The following is an 18258-nucleotide window of genomic DNA, read 5'->3' as shown; positions in this document are numbered from 1 at the left end:
CTAGAGCAAAGCTGGCAACAAAGGAACAGAGCAATCCTTTTACCTTGTACTGTAGCCTTCAGGACTTCCAAGACGGAAATTTCATCTGGAATATCATGTTTAATAGCCAATCATAGGCCTATCTTACACTTCTAATATATTTTGAATTAACTTATCTTTTTGACCGCCACAGTATCCCCTGGGTCCTGCTGTTTAATTATGTGCTGCATGAAAAAGTACTTCCCTTGGTTTCTTTTTAAAGCAGCTGCCTTGTAATTTCATTGAGGGCTGTCTTGTTCTTGTGCTCTGAGAAATAAACAAGTAATCATTGCTTAATCACCTCCCCCATGCTTTTCATAACTTCATATACCCTGAGTTGCCTCTTGTCCTCACTGAGGACTCTAGTTAATCTCTCATTACATGGAAATTATTGGTATCTTTGTCCTTCCTTTTCACCCCTTTCTGTTTTCTTTGAAAGGAAGAGACTGAAGTTCTGCGGCAATGAAGTATGTTGTTCTTCATTCCTTTACCAAGAATTTCTAATATTATCCCCAGTGACTTCAAAGCCTATTTTCTCAGAGGTAGTAGGTAATTTACAGCCTAATGGTGTATGTATAATCAAGATTTGCTTTTTCCTGCTTGCATTTACCAATATTAAATGTTATCACTCTTTAAACTGTTCTACATACAACATTGTTAAATCCGTTGCAGCTCAATAACAAAGCTCTGAATATGCTGAATTACTTCATATCTCACTGACTTGGTCTTCTTGTCTCCCTTTCCAAAAACAAAAGGTGTTCAACAGGACAGATTTCTTTTTATTAACTTCCAATTCAACCTTTATTCTCCTGCTTTATTTGTTTTCTTTTAAACAGCTAGTAAAACAGGGGGAAGTATTTCCTGCGATTCAGTGATTATTTCATATCTTCGGGTTTGAAACCTTACCCCTTCTTGTACCTGAAAATACAAATATTCTTTCTTGACAGGATTACTCTTAGTGTTTAGAAAACACTAATATATTTGTGATGTATGACTTCTGTGCAATGACTATAGTTTCCCCATTATATCATTGTTTTCTGTGTGTCTTCCATGCTTAAAAGACTCACAGACATCAATAAGAGTAATTTTAAAGCTTACACTAAATTCTAGTACTGTCAAATATTACCATTTCCTTTCATGGGAATGTAAAATCCCCGTGAGTGTTTGTTTAGGTTTGAAAGACAGTGTTACTTAACTTTTAAAATGTTTCCCCTCTGTTTCCTTGTAAGAAAGACAGGTTATATTTCTTCAGAAAAGCAAACTAGACTGTTTGGAAATAGAGATATAACCATTTTATCATTCACCCTACAACACTGCCAACATGAATTTTATATCAGGTTCCTTTTTTTAGGGAAACTAATTGTTAATGAGTAACGAATAATTCTGAATTAAAATTAGAAACAAGAAACATACAGGTGGTCTTGCTAATATTTTTTCTATCTGAATTTACAGACAGAATTTACAAACACATGGTAAGCCATGTGTTTGATGGCTTGATAAATACATTATTTTGTTAAACTTATCTAATGTTATTAAACTTATATGCAGCTGTGAGCTTTTTAAGTCTTATTTTCATGTTTTAGTTTTATTTTTTAAGTAATTTACTTTTAAAGTGAACTAGCATACAGCTATTCCTGTGTTCTATTTCATATCAAGGCCTGTTCGGTAGCAAATCTATTTTTGGGTGACTAACTTTACAAACCTAGCAATTTTGCAGCTGATAGTATTCTCCCATAACTAAAACTTGGAAAAATTCCAAAAAGATGTTTCTTTTGAGTAGTTTTCCTATTGCAACTGCGAAAGAAAATATGTTGACAATTTAGCTGATACATAGTTATCAATGTGAGACTAATGGCACAGTTAAACTTGCTCAGGGAGTTTTTTAATGTCACCATTCAGGTTAGGCCTGGCTTATTGGTATGTGTATACTGTTCAGGCAATACTCAGGAAATGATGTGAGTTTTATCTGTTCACTGGAAATTCCTGGGAAAATTACCAAACTTCTACATGTCTCCCTCCAGAGATTCCTAATTTCAGCAAAGCATTAAAGCATAATTTTAAATCCCATAGGACTGCAGTTTTCACTGAATTTTGACTAATGCTTTGGTGCCTTGACATGTCAGAGCCAAAATAAAGTTGGTTTGTGGAAACAAATGGGTGAAAACATGAAAAATATAATCCCCACTCAGTGTCATATAAAGTACAGTGAAACAAACCTGTGTGCAGAATAGAACAGTGTGTGTATTCTGATTGTTTGAAAATATAGGGAGAGGATGATTGCTGGGCTATTTTGATTGATTATCCCAAATGTACATTAAAACAACCATTAGAAAAAATATGTAAACACCAAATGAAGTATCTCCAGGAAGGGTGTGTTTATTTAGTAGTTGCAATCAGAATGATTGAATGGGATGCACTCAAGGATGTTTTGTTTTGGGTGGCTGACAGCCTTCAATCTAATTTTTAATCAAAAGTAGTGCTGTGGACACAGCAACAGACAGTGGAGCCATCTGCTCCCTGTAGATCCTTGTGTCTGTGCACATTTGTATCCATCAACTTATAAACATGTGTGAGTGCTGAAACTGAAGGCATTTGCTGTGTGCTCACACACACTGCACATAAATCATGTGCATATTAATAGTTCAATCTTCTTAGAATGTTAGCAATGGGAAAATATTAATGGTTGCAGCTGAAATTTGCTATAATTACACAAGAAAATATACCTAAATCTAATAATAACCTCATGAAAAGGGTGCTCTATCTTCTTATGCTACGTGAACACTTTGGTGCTTTGCTGAACCAAGCTCAGAATTCTTGAAGCCTTGAAGTAAAATGGAAACAGTGGCCTAAAACCAAATGGGAGCTCCATGGGTCGTAAGGAAGTGGACTGGATTTGGAAAATTCAAGAAAGAAAGTACAAGTCTTTGCTACCATAAGTGATACCAAAACATTGAAAGGTCTTTAGTATTAATTACAGTGCAGGGAACATCTGACTTAAACGAAGGGGCTTCTTGAAGTAGTAGGCAGATTTCCACTAACCTCTAACCTCTGTGGTTACCAGGAATACCATTAAATGTTCATATTTTTCTTGCTGTCACCTACATCTATGATGATACTTAGCACTAATATTTGCAGTTTTATAAATGAATCTCTGCTTTTCCCTTGTCCTCAGTGGGAACAAAATTTCATTAAAAATTAATGTTTTATTAGTTGAGAGTTTCCACTCTTTAATTCTAAAAAGATTTCAAAAATCTCTTCTTTGGAATAAACTAGAAGAAAACTAATTCTCTGTAAAACAATTCACAGTTCCGTATATCAAGAACATATAGTTTCATGATTATGGTCAACAGATTTCCAAAGGCACAAGTTTTATGCATACTATTTATACTGTGGACTCTCTGATTGGTGTAAATGAATTTCAACATATAAACCATTACCTTACAAAAGTCTTAAAAGTAGTTTGGTTGGACATTCACTCTCATGAACTGGAACCCAGCTTTTGTACCAGCACTGATGTGTAGCAGGTGAAGAAAAAAGAATAATTTTTCAAGCATTTACTTTCTCCCTACTCCAAAATAAGTTATGAAAAAGTTTGCTTGAGGCTAAATTCCTCTCCAGAACTCCCAACTTACAGCCTCAACACTGGTGGATTCCAGGAAAGTGGTGCTGCTACATTCCAGGCTTCCAGGTGTGTAAAAAAGCACCAGCCAGGTCTTTAAAGCACTTGTACAGCCACCTGTGCTATGCTTTGGAAGATGGAGAATTCCTCTCTGATGCAGAATTTTCCATCTATCACCAAAAGGTGGTGAGGATATCTTCCCTTTCATCCATTCACTGGCATCTCTTCCCCAGGGAAAACCTTTCTTCTGTCACTGTGAAGTGTTATCAATGTGTATCTCTCTAGAAACATAAACTAAAAACTAAAATATACATTTCTTTTTAAATGTGCTGGGAGGAAATTAAGATGAGGGACCCAGGCTCTTCTCCAGAGTGCCCACTGAGAGCACCAGAGGCAACAGGCACAAATTATAAGGCAGAGAGAAAGTAAAATGGAGAGAGAGAGAAAAGCAGAGGTAGATATCAGGTGCAGAAGCCCGGGGGTCACAGAGGTGCCGCCAGGGACAGGAGATTGGAACCTGCAACAACAGAGCCAGAAGGCACTGATAAATCTCCAGAGGCAGGAATAGGCATGCCTTGGATCCCCTTTCTCTGGGAAACATGGTTGACAAGGAATATTTTACAGCCCAGAAGAGAGAGCTAGTGCTGACATTGGTGACAGGCTGCCTCTGGCACCTCATCCCCACTGGAAATAATGTCCTTAGGAGTCCACGCACGTGCAGAGATGTGCAGTGCCCCAGTGCCAAGGCACAGGACTCAATGGAGTCCCCTGGGGAGCTGCCATAGAGGTCTTCCCAAACACTGTGCAGCACCATCCCTGGCTGTCCCTTGCCAGCAAGCTGAACTGACTTAGATCAGGGTTGAGAGCTGGGAAAAATGGGCAGCAGAGCCTGGTACTCAGCTGGGCCCCTTCCTCTTCTGGACCTTTGTGCTTAGTTTCAGTCTCTTCTGTCCTTTTTCCTTGCTGGACGCCATTCCCTCTCCTCTGCCCATGAGTCACTTCTCTCCCTTTTTCTTGGCTTACTGTTTTCGTCTGAGGAGCCTGCAAAAATTTCGACCCCACAATGGGATGAGATGGGGAAAGGTAGGATCAACTGCAGTTAGCTCTTGATTTAACCAAAGCTGCCTCCCTTCACCTTCTTTCTTCTAACAGGCTCCCTAGTTCTTCTGCACATCCCAGTCAGCCGAACCGTGGTCTCTGGGCTGATGGGAGACAAAGTAATGGGTGCCTAAAGCAGAAGTGTTGGAGTCTGCAGGTGGCGAGGGACAGCCTGGAGCAGGAAGAGACTTTGTCCCACTCTTGTCTCTGCTCTGCAGAGGAGATCCCTTGGGCTGGTTTGCATCAGACCTTTCTTCAAGGGCCTCCCGTGGGAACACAGTGTTCAGTCACTGGGAATGTGACCCTTGGTTCACTGGAGAGCTGCATGGGTTAGGGAGCTGCAGTCACTCTGCTTTATTCCATTGGGATTTCCTTTGCTCTCGTGAGACAAAGCTCTGCACAGAGCCCTTTAGTGCCATCCTACCTTCTGTGGTGGAAGACTCTGCTTTGGAAAGCTGTGTTTCTGGAGGGATTTTGCAGGTGGTGTGGCCAATGTGCTGAGAGAAGGCCAGCAGCTGCCTCGGGAAGAGGTTGGCTGCTGTGGCTTCTCAGCCACGCTGAGGGACCAGCAGCACAAGGTTCACTAAGTCCAACTCCAGAGCTGGCCTGGGGCAGGAGGCAGCCAGCAGCTGTGCTGGCACTCCCAGCCAGCCATCAGGGCTCCTGTGCTTGAGGAAGGAAGGAAGCCCAGCATTGCTTCCCAGCACTTGATTCCAGCCAAGCCCACACTATGGAAGGCTTGCTGTCCAGTCATTTCCCCCCAATACACAAGTCCACCCCAGCAAAGGTGAGCTACCAGAAACACCAGCTTTGAAGGACGCAGTCCCTTGGCAGGCAGGTGCCTGTCCCCTCCCAGTGCCTGCTCATCCAGCAGGCTGCAATCCATGCTTATGCTTTCAGTTCCTCCAGCTGTGCCTGCTTGCTGCTCCTCTGCATGGCTGCCATGCACTCCTTGTAGAGCTCTGTCATGAGAAGATCTGCTAGGAATACTCTGCAGAAAGTCCTTCAAGGGCTCCCAGTGAGCCTTTGGAGAATCCAGGCCAGAAAGGAGCTCTTCCAGCATCAGTAGGGCTCACCTTGAGGTCAGCCAGCAGCAGCACAGCTTGTCTTCGCCAGTGTCCAGGATCTCCATCAGCCCATGAAGGGCTATTCTGCTGGCGGCTCTGTGGAAGATCCCCTCTGTCACAGGTCCCTCTTGCTTGCAGGATGCCCAGGAGCTGGATGTCACTGTCCTCACAGAGGGATGGATGCCATGGGCTGTCCAAAGAGTGCCCTGCTGCAGCTGGAGCACTCCTGAGCAGCCAGCACAGCCCCTTCGATCTCCTGCTGCTGCTGATCCCTCCTGCTGTGAAGGAGAACCCAGCCTTATCAAAAAGAAATGTTACCTGCTGAAGGAGTCTTCAGAGGTCATGGGATAATGATTTTTAATATTTGCAAATAATAGGGAATTAGAATCTGAATCTGTTGATGTGAAATTAAAGACAACAGAAGATGACGAATAGAGGCTTACACACACTTTTTAGCTTGTGATTCATTCTACCAACATGAGCCCTTCTGTATCCAGGCTTGAGATAATTTTGCAGCCTAGTTTCTCTTCCTGCTGCTTAGAGGGATGTCTTGGCTTTAATAAAACCAGTGGTCATAGGGCAGGCACATGTACCTATAGAAGGATTCTCTTTTTTCATTCACTAGTGAACTGAAAAGAAGGTGGTTTATACGGGATCTTTTTGTGAGCTCTACTACTCTTCATTCCAGAACATTTTGAGATATAGAAGCCTGTGTAATACAGCTTGAAACTAAGAACCTGGAAGGGTATTTTTTGATGTACAAGATGAGAAACTGCAAATATTGAAGTTTGATATTAGTTACTCATCGCAAATGTGAAAAAAAGTTTGCATGAACCTTTGTTCATGCAAATACTTCAGGATCCAGTAACTATTGCACATGGCAGGAGATTTCACTTCAACTACATTTAAGGAAATCAAGAGCAGGTTTTATAAAGAAAACAGAAAATGTTTAGGACTATTAAAATAACGACATTTGTATTTTTAAGGAATGGTTTGCATAACAGTTTTGTAAAGGCACATCCTAGTGCATTAAGGTTTTTGATAATAAAATTCCTTCAAAACTCCAGTTTACTAGGAACAATTGGTGCATCCAGCATAATACTTCTTACCTATGTCAAATGAAAACTGAACATGAAGATAATTTACTACAGAGTAACTTTTCAGCTTCTCTAAATCATAGTTCACCAGCAGGAGGTTTTTATTTAATATCATCCCAGTCTGCACAGTAGAAGTCCCTTAGATTTTGTTCTCTGCTACCATCTAGAGGAGAAATTGTACAGCACAGACAAAAAATAAATTTAATTTTCCGGAAAGTTAGATAAATAGTTTAAATTCCTTTTTTTTTCCCAGAAATCCTTTTTGCAGCAATTATAGTAGGTGGGTAAAAAATGGTGTTGAAACCAGTCAAGACTTAGAGTTAGTAGAAATATATTTCATAGTTTTTAAAGCTGTAGGTGTAGTACTACAGTTTTATAGAAGGAGAAAAGAAACTAGTATAATCAAACAAGCCCTTTCAACTGTAGTTAAAAGTCTAATGGAAATAATTCCATTACATTACAGGAGTCATTTAGTACTGGTGCTAGATTAAGAGAGCCAAAGTCTACGAATTTTTTTGTCCACTAATGCTATCAGATAACAGTGCTCAGCAACATATATAGCCTGAATAAGATATCTAGTAATACTAGTGCTAACTAAACACTTTATCCCTCAGTACGTGGTTGAAGAGGTTTAATTGTGTGCATTATTGTTCTAGCTGTGGATAGTCACTACTTTTTCAAATAACATCTGAAGGAAAAAAATAAATCAGGGATAAACATGGTTTGAAGCTGATTAATGTTATTTAAGATTACTAATACATTAATTATGTAATTACAAGAAATTCTGGGTTGTAAAGATTTTCTAACTTTTTTTGCCTTTTTCTTCTTTAAGTTGGTACTTCATTACCTTGCTTGAGGGAATACCTGTAGAGACCTGGTTAACACCTGCTCAGCTAAAATCTCATGCACCCTCTCACTGTCTCATGTTGTGATTACTGAAACTTTTTTCCTCCAGCACTGGCAAATCAGACCTTGTCGTTTCAGAAAGCTACTGCAAAGTGTATTTTCCGAATTCACTTCTTAGAACACGTCACTCTTATTTTTGCAAATTCTGTTTTGCTCCTTCTCATGCCATTCTTCATTTTCTAGGTTCCCATTGTCTATTCATCCACCCCAAGACAAGCGTTAGCCCTTATGTTAGATTTTTAAATGAGCACTCTTGGGTTTTCTTCTAAACTTGCCATTTTACAATTAGGAGTTGACCCCAATAACCATGCAAGATTAAAATACTATCCTCTTTTTAATTACTTCTTAAAACTTTTCTTTTTTCTTATTGTTCCGAGGGGAATGGGGAAATGCTTTTCTACTGAAAGCTTGTCAACAGAGACTTGTTATGCTGAGATCACAGCATATTCACTGATTAGTGCTGTCTTATTGTTTCCTTGGCCTTCTATGCCAGCTGGTCTATATCCAGCTTTGAGTCCTGCCTCCTACTTAGATCATTAGCCCCTTCAGCCACAGCCGCCTGCTTTATTCTGAGCTTGTGTAACATCCAGCAAAACAGGGTCTTCCTCCACGAATGCAGCTGCTTGGCACAGTGATAATAACATAATAAACATATTACCACTGGGATTATCATTATTTGTATAATATTTATATGTGAGGGGAAAAGGTCTGGGTTCAACACCCAGAAACTCATACCAGAAAGAACATAATCCAATTAACAAGGAGATTTTTAGGTGTATTTTCATCACTGGCAAAGACACGACCCCTGCTGATCGATCTGTAAAACATTGATGATGTTTGTTTTAAAGGCAGCCACTTACTAGACCCTCCTGGATGGATCAGTCCTTGTCACTGCCTTAAATCAGGATAATCAAAGAAAAATTGTGGCTACTTCTAAGAAAGAGAAACTGAGACGTTAACATTCAAAGTCTCATGTCAAGCACATCTGTCAGCAGATTTCTTACAAAGTTATCATAGGTGTTGGCACACCTTCTGGCTGTCTCATAAGTGTGAGCCTTCTTCTATTTAAAAAAGGAGGTGTAGTTAAGGAGAACAATTTAGATTAAATTGGCCACTGTCTGCTTTAGCAGTTGCTCAGAGAGAGCACCATGCCTACAACATTAAGTGAACAAATTCTTAGCAGTCCAATAAAATAAAAAGTAATAATCTGTCTTACTATAAAGCTGGGCATCCAAATAACAGTTTAGCTTTATTAGTGGTCCAGCTAGACCAATCTCATAGCAGAGCATGCACTTCCCACTAAGGCTAAGATCATGCCTAGAAAACTGAGCCTCCAAGTGCCATTAGAATGGTGCAATAGATGTACACAAAGATCCTTCAAATGAGGATCTAAATGTTATATGTGTATATGATGTTATACATATGTTATAACAAGATGCATCTATTGGAAAGATGTTTGAGTATTTCCCTCTCTACCTCAGTCCTGCTATTTTGCTCCTATTTCAAAAGTCATTCCCTTACCACTAGCAAGAAGCCTTTTACCTAAGCTGGCAGAAATGTGATGAGCTTGTCCTTGCTCAATGTTTTTCACTGCATATTTTACAGCTCATGTAAGAGATGGGTAGATTGGCAGTGGTGCACTCTTCTAGGTTAAGTCAAACATTACTGATTTTCAATAAATGTTGTCTTGTTCAAGTGATGACTCTCTTAAATACTTTGTGGGATTTAAAATAAGTGAAGTAAGTGATGGAAATAGCTAATGTAGCTAAAAGCTTCACTCCTCACATAGTGCTGGTAGAGCCTTACTAGCTATAAGGCCAGAAGTGACCCTGATAGTCATGAAGTCTGAACAAGCTTCATTTTAGAATTATTCATCTTTCCTTTTGTCTTCCTTCTGTAGCTTTCTTTATGCTAAATCAGCTTTGGACTTCATTTGGAAAATATGTACTACATGTAGAGATTAAGCACCAAAAACTACAGCCATAAGTTTCTTCCCTTACATTTCAAGAGAAGTTTTGGTTAATTTTTCAGTTTTCTTTGCATGTTTTCCCTATGTCTGCATTAGTGAGAAACTGTTGAATTTCACTACAAAAAGCTTTTACACGACTTTATACTATGGAAGTGGCCAAGGCATCATGGACACCTGAACTCTCAAACTCATTCTGCATACATGGTAATGGAGCTTGTCTCAGAAAATTAAAGGGTTTAGGGGTTAAAGACTGTGGCGGGTGGGAATCCATCTGATGTGGTAAAATCAGCTTTTTGTAACAAGTATTTCTTGTTCAGACCAGAGTCTAACTTTAAGACAGGCAGACTCTCTAGCTTTTAAAAATTCCTAGGGATAGAAAAGACTTATAGTCCTATTGAAGATGTTTTAATGGATAATTGCCCTGAGAGACAGACAGAGAGGTGAAAAATTAATACTTAATGTAGAAGAAGGACTGATTCTCCTGTCGTGAACAGGTAAAATAGATGTTATAAATTTGTAACCACAATCCTGATTATCTTTAAATCAGAAACCAACTCTTATTAACTCTTAGTAAATAGGATATTCCAAAACAAGAATGCCAACCTACAAATTAAAGATACCTTCCAGTGTCTTCCCAGTACCATTTTTTCACATGGACAGCATCAGGTGTTAATGGAAGGGTGCTGAGGTTGGTGATCTGTGGTGCTGGACAAGAAGACAGCTAGTCCTGGCAACCTTCTCTTTGGCAGGGTGCAGTCCCCTTGGTAATGATAACTCTCAGAACGTTTTTCTGTGCTTTCCTTCAGCATAATTTGTGAAGTGCAATTAAACCTACTCCGGAGCCTCAGTGTGAACACGTGCCTAACGGGGCTCTGCTGCTTCCAGCTGGTTCCATAGGAATACTTTCTTTCCTCTATCCCATTGTTAGAATCCTTGGTCCAGTGCAGGCTTTCTTTGTATGAGGTCATTGCTTCTGTCACTACACGGGCAAAACAGCTTCTTCTGAAGTGGATGACCCAATTACTGTGGTAACAGATGGGCCAGGGTACAATGCACTTGCCAGCTGACTGCCTGCAAACGTGTTCTTAAACAGATATCATCGCAATTCACCACACAGGAACTGACAAATTGCATTCTATGTGACACGGTGTGATATGGATCTGCTGTAGTGCCAGCCTCCTGTACAGTTAATGAAAGGTCTCCTTTCCCATCCCATGCATAGGCAAGGCTGACAATGAGGGGGATCACCATTACATAGTTATTGTACTCCTGTAGTTTCCATTGATGCCTGCAGCTTGTCTGAGTTATCCCTGTAAGGAAGCATTTTGGCTTCTGATTAACCTGAATTTATCTTCTCCAGCTAGACTGCAGGTAATGTCTTATAAATTGCTGCTCAGTGCCACTATGGGCAATATATTCCAGCTATGTGGGTTTTTCAAACATCACTACTGATTTTAGGGGCCTGGGCTTGGATTTTAGAGAGCTTCCTGACCTCTTGAAACCAAGCATGTAATAATTTTGGTTTAAATTCAAACCATAGAAGATTGCAGTTTATATCTGCCATGTAAACAGCGGGATGCAGCCATTTGTTTGTCTTGAAGAGGACAAAGAATGGTTTCAGCTCCGCTGTTCCACTGTGCCTACCAGTGGGAAGCACCTTCTCCACACCCATGCTGTGGGACAGGGAAAGGAAGAGGCAGTGGGACAGTATCTGAAGCATAGCAATGCTCAAGACTTCCGTCCTGAACTCACATGTCTGCAGGCAAAGCCCTCTCCTCAGCCACCTTGGAGCAGCTTCCTCAGTGACTGCGCTGTCATGGCCTGACTCTCCCCACAAGGCACTCTGACTCCCGAGATGTCCAGAAGAAAACAATAGAGTGTAACAGAGAATTAACAGTGCTGAAGGTATATTAACTCTAAGAAGTCCCTGCTTCCTCTTTCCATTGGGTTTGCCAACTTTTCCATGTTTCCCTATGCTGCAGTTTTGACTCTAGGGAAGGGAAGAAAAAGCAAAGTTGGTTGTCCTCTTTGCAAATCTTCCTCCTGCAAGATTTTTCTGGCCATAGGAGTGGCAGGGCAGGTTGGTAAAAGCATCCCAGAGTTTTACATTAGACTTCTGGAAGGTTAAAACTAGCCTGTGCTAGTATTTACAATATGGTAAATTATGATCTAATGTTGCAACTCCCATTCTAATTTGCCTCTGCCTAATTCAACTCAGGTTGGGTGTGAAGATAATTAAGTGCTGACTGCTTGCTCAAACTGTTTCTTTGGTTTCTCATACATGATGGTACAATGAAATAGAAAAAAAAATTACAAAGTCCAAATCTTGTTGTTTCAAGATCCCTGCAGATGTAGCATTCATCTTCACTTTTGGATGTGGCAAAGAGTGCAAAACACACAGGTTATTCTAATATTCCCAAGGGATGTAACAGAAAAAAATAAATTAAAACCACTAAGTTATTAAAATGTTTTTGTGATGTCAAGATATTACAGCTTGCTAAGAATTCTGAAACAAGTTATGGATCAAAAAAACATACTCTTAATAATGCTTTTTAAAGAAAAAAACCATATTAACAAAATAAATGGACAGTATTCAAATAAATGTTAAATAAATGGAAAAGGGATGAAGATATAGCAACCCAACATAGAATAAAAATGAAATAATTTTTTTAAAATGGAAATAAAAGTCAATGAATTCCTGTGACAGAAAGATATTTTTTCACGGCCTTGTTAGTCTGACATTTTTATTGTATTTGTGGGTACTGTTAACGAAGGAAAAAAAATGTTCTCAAGGCTGTAAGTATCACTTCCCTGTACTGTAAGATCTGTTGACAACAAAGTTTTGCCTCGTCACAGTTACTTGAAGGGACAGGTACTCATACAGAGTGATGTGAGTCCCTCTGGGATAACCTGGACCTTTCCAAACAACTTGCAGCTAAACGTAGAGTTTCACAAGGAACAGAGGCTCTGCCTGCAGCAGGGCAGGCTGTAGACTGGACAGTGGTGACTCTGGGAGGAACTGCAGGAAGCTGTAGCTGAACAAAGCCTCCAGTGAGTGCAATGCTGAGGTTCAGCATGGCTTGGAAAACAATGCAAGGGAATGGCGAGAAGGAGAGAGAGTTGGGAATGAAGAGCACTGGAAATCTGCACAACTGCAGACCTTATGGCAGCCTTCCAGTACAATGAAGGGGCCTACAAGAGGGAAGGGACAAGGGTTAGAGCAGATATTAGACAGAAATTCTTCACTGTGAGGGTGGTGAGGCACTGGCACAGGCTGCCCAGAGAAGCTGTGGATGCCCCATCCCTGGAAGTGTTCAAGGCCAGGCTGGATGGAGCTCTGAGCAACCTGGGATAGTGAAAGGTGTCCCTGCCCATGGCAGGGGGATTGAATCTAGATGGTCTTTAAAATCTCTTCCTACTCAAACCATTCTCTGATTCTCATTAGCCATCATTATTTTAAAGGATGTTGAAAATGGTTATTGATACAGAAGAGAGCAGCAGAATTTATTACAGAGCTATAGAAAATGTTTTATGGACAAAGACCTTAAAAACACAATCTGTTATAAAAATCATGTTTGATTACACTGTGTAAGTATCTTCTGAAGAAAGAAGTACTGAAAAGAAAATTAAAATGACAATCAGTGACTGGAAATTGGAGCCATGTACTTCAAAACAGCCCAAATGATTTAGAGGAATAAACTGTCCAAAAAGTGGGGAATGTTCCATCTCTTTTCATATTAAACTATAATTTAAATTTCTTTCCAGGAACTGAAGTGTAGTATTCTAATAAAATATGACTCATTGAATGAACTAGAAGGAGATATCAGTCAAAATTAAGGATCCATAATATCGTCCAAAAAAGAATGGCCACATTCAAGTGTTTACTAGGAATGGTCCTGGGCCTGCAATAATTCCTGAACTATGCCCAGAAGTGATTTGGGATAATAATTAGTCAGGACCATAACCATGCCAGCAATTATTCTAATAATTTAAAAGTTAAAATAAATAAATCAAGGTCCAGAAGAGTTCCTTGATGCCTTTTATTTTCTTAGTAACACATAAGTCTATGGACAAATAACCTCATTTGAGATTTTTGCATCTAGGTTTCTTAGCTTATTTCTCTCTTTCTTATAGAAGAAGGCACAAATTAGGCCAATTTATTAATTCAGGCCTAAGATGCAACGCCACATGATTCAGTAGCACACAAAAATTAAGCTCTTCCTCAGCAAAACTGTAAGGTAGACAAAACACAGGGAAAAAATTACACAACAGAACAGTTTATGAGTACAGAATTGAATTGAATTGACACACCCACTCATCTCATCCTGCTTCCTTTGGGCCCATCTCCAGCCAGCTGGGGAAGGGGAAGAAGAAAAAACACTTCCATTCCCAACACCCTCCAGCCCTTGTTTTCTAAATGCACCCTGCCCAGACAGTTAACATTGCATACTTGGTGCCAAAAGATCTCGAGATATACATCATCTGAACATAAATGGGTCCTGTTGAAACAAAAGATGAGGAAACATCAACATTCAAGAACAGCATGATTTTTGTTCCTTAGCCTGCACCCCATTCCATATCTCTTGACAGCAGGGCTACTTCTGCTATTCCTCTCATTTACATCCCAATTGAAACCATTAAAGCTTGTGTGTCAGTTTGATGTAGCCAGTTAACTCTCTATGAAGGGTCACTTCATTTTAACATTGTCTTCAGACGCCTAGGAGTGAGCAGGTGCAGTAACAGTTTTAACTTGTTATAATTTCAATGAGCACAAGAAGATGCACTTGAAACAGACAGCCCTGGTTTAGACAAAGAGCCTCAACAGCAGGCAGAAAGAAGCTGTATTGCTCAGCATTCGCGTTATTAACACGCTCTGCTGTCGTTCCTGTGAAATCAGTATTCACAGAACTGTTCACTGACCTCAGACTTGTACTAGCACAGCCCATTTTGTTTAACTTTACGTTACAGTCAGCCTAAATAGGCACCACCAAGGAAATCTATTTCCTAAAAAAGCTTAGTTAGCACTTAGTTATTAAGCTTCTAAGTACTTTCTCAGCAAGGTAATCCTTGCTTCCTTAAGTAGACAATAATTTAAAATTATATTCAACTGGCAGTGGGTGGAAAGGGATTCTGAGAAACAGCTGAGAAAACTTGGATATGTATCTTTTTGTTTGTCTGCTGTTATTTTGTATGGAGGTATTTTAGTTGGTGAGTAGAGCTTTATAAATTGGAAGGCAACAGCTGTAAGTGAACTGAGGAAGTGTGCGTGGGTAAAGTTCTAACCAGTGCATGTGGAAGAAAAACCAAATCTACAATTTGTTATTGGAGAGTTAATACCCAAGGGGTTGTTCTTTCTGTCTCACATGATGCTTCTATTCCAAGGTCACATCTAACTTGATCTACTTAGGCAATAGTTCAGCTCCAGGGCGGACACTGACCTGCACAACCACCACGTCCTGGCAGCCTTCTCTGCTTCTACAACTCTCTGCTAAATTAACACCAGCATCTTCTATTATCAGGATGTGAACTTATAAAGCACCTGTACACAATGCTTGGCTCGTTGTGGAGCAGCATGGCACCCTTTCAGAGGCTTCTGACAGTCCTTAGAACAAGGAAGCAATATGAAGACCATACATTTTATAAAGTTCCTCAGGCTTTTTGTGTGTTTCAGTAGTGCTGCCCCATTGGGTAAATCAGGGGTATATAGTCATCCTGTTGTTTTTGCTGCCCTTTACCTCAAAAATGAGATTTCTTGTATCTCTGAGAGATTGCATATTTACCCATGGTGATTCCTGGAATGCAAAGAGACATAACATTTGATACAATACTGATGAAGTGGTTGACTAGTTCATGAAGATCTCACTAATCTCAGTGCAACAGTCTCCAAAGTTTCCAGGCTCCTAAGGTTTCCCATCTGCCTCACAAGCTTAGAAATGGCATTCCGCAAAATCAGAAGAATGTGAGATCTGAAGAAATCTGTTCATTTACCAACTGATTTGCTGCCATCTCTTTATGGGAAAGACAAGATCTTCACAGATGAGTTAGACATAAAAGCGAATTAAGGACCAAAACAAGAATGCATTTATACCCCAGCACAGCTAACTGAACCTGCATTATACAATTTTTTGAAGTTGAAATGATAAATTGTTTATGAAAAACAGGGCATAAGCCTCTATTTTGTATTCTGCTGAGTTAAGAGTTTAAATCTGAGACACAAATTATCTTCATTCTCATTTAAAAATAAAAAGATAGTATAAAAAAACCCCAAAAGAATAAAAGAGCTAGAAGCAGAGAAGCATTTCCCATTTGTAAACATTTATAAATAATAATATGCTTTGCAACTACATGGTTTTTTTCCAACAGCCACTCTCTTTAGTCTCAGAATATTGATGTCTGGCTAATGAGATTCTCATGGACTTGAATCTCTTTGGTTTTTTTAAAGATGCATAGCAAGATTGATAATTTTGAGAATTGAATCCTAAAATCTTTATGCATGACCAGATTGTGCTGAAACAGGAGGAGACACAAAGGGACCAGAAAACCTGACAAGAGGTTTTCCTTGGAGGGGGGTGCATCCCAAGTGACACTACCTCCTTCTAGAAGTAAAGAGCAATTTACATTAGTGTCTTATCTCACAACTGTCCATTCTATGAGCTTCATCTTTTTTATAAGACTTTGTTCTTGCAATGGTAACCATGGAGTGCAATGATAGTTGGTTATAAAAATATTTTTTTTTATTTTAAAAAGCCAAAGACTGGCAAGATCAAAGCAAAGTCAAGTGCAATGAATTGGTGGCAGGAAATGGTATGGTTTGGTGGGAGGAGGTTCTGAGAAAAGCCAACCTAAGTAATAATAAGAAAAGTAGGCAGACAGTGCCTTGCCAGGGATAGGTGTGTATTAAAACTGAGAGTGAGAGACCGATCAACAGCTGCTCCTGGAGCTGTTTCTCCCAGCTGCATCTGCAGCTGGTTCTTCCCTCCAGTTTGAGGGCAGATGGTATCACCCCTATGTGCATTTTATGCAGAAGAGTCCTGGAGAGACAATGCAAGCTGCTCTCTACTATATCAGCTTTTACTACCAGGTCTGAGGAAACCTGAATTTGCAGCTGCACTCAAGCAAACCAAACACAGCCCAGGACCACAGGAAAAAGAGAATGCATCAGCTCTGTTGAGATCTGTCCTCTAGAGAACCGAGACTGCTGTCAGTGCAGTGTTGAGCAGCTTGTCCAGCTGTGGCTCGGCCAAGAGCGAACCTGTGCGGGGCTGTAGTGCAGGTGGAGCAGAAGCTGCTGGCTGCACCTGTGGTGCCAGGTGAGGTGTCGCTGGCTGCACTTTCCTCGCTGGCCACCAGACTCCACTCTCCTGCCTGGGATGCAGGCAGCTGGGCTCCACTGAACTCGGTGCTCCCAGCGTCCCACCTCGGAAAACAGGAGTGGTAGGCACGCTAAGCCCAGAGGAATGGGAAGTTGTGTGAGTCACCTGTTGTACAGAAACGGATGAGGAACGTGGCAAGACAGCAAAAATTCAACTCATTGTCCTCATTAACTGAACTCCTGCGAAGCACAGTGGAGAAAAAGTCTGGAGTTTCATTAACTCCTTTAGCTGCTGTCATCTCCCTTTTTTTCAGGCACCTGGATCATCCCTGTCTCCAGGTTGTTTCCATCATTGTGTTGGCATGAGAAAAATTCTCTTCAGCACTGCAGTGAAACAGATCAGGAACCAATACAAGCTAAGACTAACCCAGCCCAAGTAAAAGTTGGCTCTAACTCAGATCAGTTCCCCAGCCACAAGCAAAGGGAGGGGTAGCACAGGAACAGGAACAATTGATAAGTGAAAGGCAGGACTGCTTCTGCTGTTGGCAGTGACAGCTTCTGCCTGCTCAAGTTGTATGTGTAACTACAGGCGCAGAGCAGAGGCTCCTAGGCTCAGTACTCAAGCCTGAATTGTTGGAGCAGCATTGGATTGCTCTGCCTGTACCCCATGTTCATGTGTCTCCAAGAGGCACCTAATTTGAACAGCTCTAGACAAAGCAAGAGGCCAGAAGCCAGAAAACAGAAATTCCCAAACGTATCCATAAGCATTGTGGCATGTTAACAGCAGGGAAGAAAGAAGAGAGTCCCACAGGAGTAGTTCTGATCACATGTGGAAACCTTGGGGTCTTACTAACTTGATTTCCACTGCAGGCTAAATAGAATGAGTTTCTGAAGCCCTTATGTACTGAAATAACACTGAAGCATTATTTGAAAATATTACTATTTGTTGTAAATACTTCTGATGCTTCCAAAGTGCATTTCTTGCAGCTGCACTCCTGTGATGATGAAGTCTGAGATTTTGGACAAGCTGCCAGGTATTGGAGAAGTAAGGCCATACTCCTGCAAAAGCCATATTGGCAAATCAATCCAAATCAAAGAAAAATACTAACTGATATTATATACAGGCATACAAAAGAGGAAGATAATGATGAGCATAACTTTACTTACAGAAA

The sequence above is a fragment of the Sturnus vulgaris genome, chromosome 1 (assembly GCF_052056855.1).
Source record: "Sturnus vulgaris isolate bStuVul1 chromosome 1, bStuVul1.hap1, whole genome shotgun sequence".
Lineage (NCBI taxonomy): Eukaryota > Metazoa > Chordata > Aves > Passeriformes > Sturnidae > Sturnus > Sturnus vulgaris.
The sequence above is the reverse complement of the archived record's forward strand: the minus strand, read 5'-3'. Positions refer to the sequence as shown.